Source organism: Rattus norvegicus, chromosome 5 (assembly GCF_036323735.1).
Source record: "Rattus norvegicus strain BN/NHsdMcwi chromosome 5, GRCr8, whole genome shotgun sequence".
Classification (NCBI taxonomy): Eukaryota; Metazoa; Chordata; class Mammalia; order Rodentia; family Muridae; genus Rattus; species Rattus norvegicus.
In genome coordinates, this window is record NC_086023.1 from 66,838,964 (window position 1) to 66,843,512 (window position 4,549).

General features: G+C 44.6%; 1 long non-coding RNA gene across 1 annotated transcript; it reads left to right on the plus strand.

Moving 5' to 3' along the window:
* Positions 1 to 562: 562 nt before the first annotated feature.
* On the plus strand, positions 563 to 3,820 carry LOC134487065 (uncharacterized). The gene is made up of 2 exons (XR_010066783.1): positions 563 to 801; positions 3,193 to 3,820. It is a non-coding gene; the product is annotated as an uncharacterized LOC134487065 (long non-coding RNA).
* The last annotated feature ends 729 nt before the right edge of the window (positions 3,821 to 4,549 follow it).

A 4,549-nucleotide genomic window follows, 5' to 3' on the forward strand; every position in this document is an offset into this window, starting at 1 on the left:
CTCTTGACCACAGCAACAGTGTTGGGTTTGGTGTCTGCAGACGTGATGGATCCCCAGTGGGGCAGTCCTTGGTTGGCCCTTCCTTCAGTCTCCGATACATGTTTGTCCCTGTTCTTCGTTTGGACAGGAACATTTCTGGGTTAAAAACTTTGAGATGGATGGGTGTCCCCATTCCTTGACCAGGGTCTGTGCCTATCTACTGGAGGTGATCTCAACAGTTTCTGTCTCCCCCTTCTCACCACATTTCGGCTGAAGTCGTCCCCCTGCTTTAACTAGTCCATGCCCATAATGCAAAATGCTGTACCCCAGCTTCCTTCTTCAGAACTAATTGCACTCATTAGAGGACACAATGATGTAGACAGTACTAAGCAGTGGAGTGCAGATGGCAAGGCCACAGAATCCTAACCGTACCATCAGACCTGCTTAAATCCCCAGCTATATGCTGCACTTCTTGAAGCCCTAAATTGAAACTTGTTCATTTTTGTGTGTTACGTTTCTGAGGACACTTTGCAGGGAACATGAGACAGCAGAAGGTCTCATTTAAAAGTGGACTTGAGTCTTGCTCCTCAGTACCCAGACTCAGAAGGGAACCTAAGGCCATGCCCCAGACCCGGAAGGGAACCCAAAGCTGTGTCCCAGACCCGGAAGAGAACCCAAGGCCGTGATCCAGACCCGGAAGGGAACCCAAGGCTGTGTCCCAGACCCGGAAGAGAACCCAAGGCTGTGCCCCAGACCGGGAAGGGAAGCCAAGGCTGTGCTCCCTGATGAGCAAGGAACCAGACTTTTAAAGAAAGTCACCAAGTGAGAGTGGGCCTCTGTGAAGATGAGTACTGAGCTGGATTTTATGCTTTAAATTCTGAGCCTGGGGGGACAAGGGAATAGAAGTTGTTGACTGAAGACTGCACGTAGGAGAGGAGTGAGGAGAGGATTAGTGTAGCTTGAACATCACACTTGGGATTGTCATGTATATGGATATATATCATATGTATTTGTGTTGTACTTATCACACGCATATGGATGGATACGTGCATTAAACAGCAGCCGACCTTGTGCGATTGTGATGAACCAACACAAGTGAGACACCAAGTGTTCCACCCAGTAAGGGCAGACTGCTATTACATCCTTCTGCTGTTTCCACATCCCAGCTTAAGCAAATTAGAATCTGCCATTTGAGAGTTTCTCTTCTGTTTTGGTTTGAATTGTGGGCCCTTTAAGTCTCTCAACTTGAAGACCCTATTCCACAGACCCTGCATATGCATTAGGTCTCCTTTGAAAACATCCAGAATATATCTGTCTGCAATTGCTTATTAATAATTTCTTGTTCTGGGTGAAAATCTGCTCAGATCTCCAACTCAAAGCTCAGATTTCCCTTTTGGGTACGCTGAACAGCATCTACACCAGTATTTTTCCCTAACAGGTCATAAAATCAATTTGGAGTTATATCCAGCATTGTATTTACTAAAATTATAATGAGGCAGTGTCTGAAAAGATAGAACAGAGCAGAATGAGGGATCCTGACATAAAAGAAGAATGGGTATGTTTTCCCCCAAAGTCCTGCTAGTTTAGACATTTATATAAACGTATACAGTGCTGATAGAAAAACGTACTTCTTAATTTTGGTTGCTATTGAAAGATGTGAAAACCCAGAATTTTCTCAAGTATTTGTCATGGGGCTTCATATCCCCACACCCATCCCAGTCTCCTCTCTGGACTTCTCCAAGTTACCCCACACCCTTCTCTGCCCTGCCTGTGCTCTCTTGAACTTCCCCTTGTGGTGAGTTCACAGAGTGTTCCAGTCTGGACAGGATGGGGACAGGAGCGGGACAGGAGCAAGAGCCCATGTTGGGACAAGGAATTTGGCTGGTGCCCCTTTTTCGGTTTCTTTAATTTCTTTGGCTCAAAATCACTGACACTGTTAGCAGAAGCTTCCAGGAAGGGGCCTGTGAACGACGCCTTCAGAAATACACAAAGGGAACCCACCACCCTGGACCCAATACACACCCTGCCCAATACACAACATCTCATGGATTCTATGGGCTGCGGAAGTATCATTCCCTTTGTTTGATGGTAAAGAAATCCAGGCCCGGCAAAACAGTAAGAAACTTCTTGACACATTTAAAATTCGCCATAGAAGTCCGGTTCTGTTTGAATGCTCACCAGCCCACCTGCAATGGGATGCAGCTAACAGCTGTTGTAGCTCTTACATCCGGGCCACTTGACTTCAAGACTCTTGTATCATTTATCCCAATGCCCAGTGATGGGGCAGGCCGACATGACCCATATCCAGGGCTACATAACTAGCAGCTACTACATCGAGGACTTGAAAACTACTATTCTTTTCCTACTCTCTGTCTATGAGAGGACTTCAGGGTACTAATAACATTGATTCCAACTATCTTGTTATATCCAAGATAACATTGGCTATCCTGTAATTCCAGGGTGACATGGGCTCTTCTTTAAAATAAACAATTTTGAGCCAAGTCATAAACATTGTTTACATCCAGCTTGGAGAACAGCCGAGTCTGTGGTCAGCGTGCCAAGGAATATATGAGAAAATCAGGCAGACTTAATCTCTGTAGCATGTGAGAGGAAGTAAAGACGACCTTGACTGATGGTCGCCTTGATATGTCTGCAGAAGATTAAGTCTGGCAGGAACAGAAATGGCTGGGGAGCCAAAGTGAAGAAAGCTTACTGAGGTATGGCCTTCCAGGCTTAAACTTCTAATCTCTAAGGACCAGAGTGACTTCGTAAGGAATTCAAGAAGAACACAGTTCATTCAACATATAATAGGATCCTCAAATCCTAAGAATATTTTCCTGAGGCCAGAAAAAGGAAAGAAGTCTGCTAGTGCCCACTGTGGGGTGACTGGAATCTTGGGCAGACCAAGCAAGTGGTACTTTGATAACAGTGCCACAAAGTATTATGGGGTTGATGACATTTGCAGGTGTTGACACCTGTCCAAAGTCATCCTTTAAATGGAGGGCTTAGTAGATAGGAGCAAACAGCTAGACATATCCATGCATTCACTCAAAGGGGCTGACTGGCAAAGCCAAGGACAGAAATAAATGGAGTTTAATCTCCAGAGTTTCAACTTAACTGCTGGGTTTTTTTAGGTGGCTTCTCAAAACTGGGCTCCTTCCTTGGGAGGTTTGCCTTTTGTCTTTTGATAATGAGTTCTCTTTGTATCTGTAGACACTGAACTTCTGATGGACTCTGCAAGGGACTCTGCAAACATGGAGAAAGCAAGACTTCCAAGATGTAAAGTTGGGTGGGAGAATTCTTCTCCCCAGATCTCTGGGGTATGCAACCCATTCAACGTGCTCTCGAATTCTGGTTTTTGTTTCCATTTTCTATAACAAGAGATGAAGACAGAATATGTCAATGTTGATGTATCTGAGAAAGGATGAATTCCAGACTGGAACACAGCTACATCTGCTCAGAGACAAGATGGAGGGAATTAAGATGCTAACCGTGATTATTTCTCCCCAAGCAAATTTACAGTATCTTTGGCCTCAAGAGCCAAAATTCCAGACAGATTAGCTTCTCATCTCCTCGGCAACTCTCAGAACCGCATAGCTATAGAAATTCATTGCTTAAACACTGGGTGTCCTTATTAGGGAACTATCTTAAATTCTGTGCCAACAAAGAAACTCATTGACTACGGAGCAATAGTCATGAAAATATTTATGATGTGGATTAAAAACAGGTGCTCCAAGCAGAACAAAAGCCGGGGTTATTCACCACCCGACTAACTGGAGAAACATTATTTACATCTAACCCAGTGCATTTTAGGTTTTCAGTAAATATTTTTTTCCCTGGGTCCTGTCTCTTCATGTTCTTGAAATAGCAGATTTGTTTAAGTACCAGAGGGACTTGGCAAACATGGGCATAGCTGTATAAATAATAGGTGTTCGAGCTGTGACATCACCTACATTGTGTGGGGTCATAAATTATTCACTGCTGTAGCCAGTCCCTGCTATGTGCCTCTATTCACAACCAAAGGCACAAAGGAAAATTCAATAGGACCCCTGCCTTGCACAAAATTTGTTTTATTTATTCCCCACGAGCTTCACAGAAGCTGTACGGGCATTTGCGTGTCCGTGTCACAGACAAGGAGCCTGAAGCTGCCTGAAGCCAGACACCAGGCAACACCAAGGTCAAGATTAATACTTTGGTCATTTATCAAGTCCTGTGCTCTGTCCAGTCCCTCATCTGCTGATATAATCAGGAAAAGACCAAGAAGATGGTGACTCGGGGACAGTGGAAGGGACATTGGAGGTAGAAGGTCTTTTTTTTTTTAATTTTATTTTTCTTGGATATTTTATGTATTTACATTTCAAATGTTATTCCCTCTCCCCCCCTCCTTTACCCTCTCCTCTTCTATGAGGATGCTCCGATTCCCACCCACCCACTCCAACCTCGATGCCCTGGCATTCCCCTACACTGGGGAACCGAGCCGTCACAGAACTAAGGGCTTCTCTTCCCATTGATACCAGATAATGCCATCCTCTGCTATATATGCACTGGATCCATGGGTCGCTCCACGTGT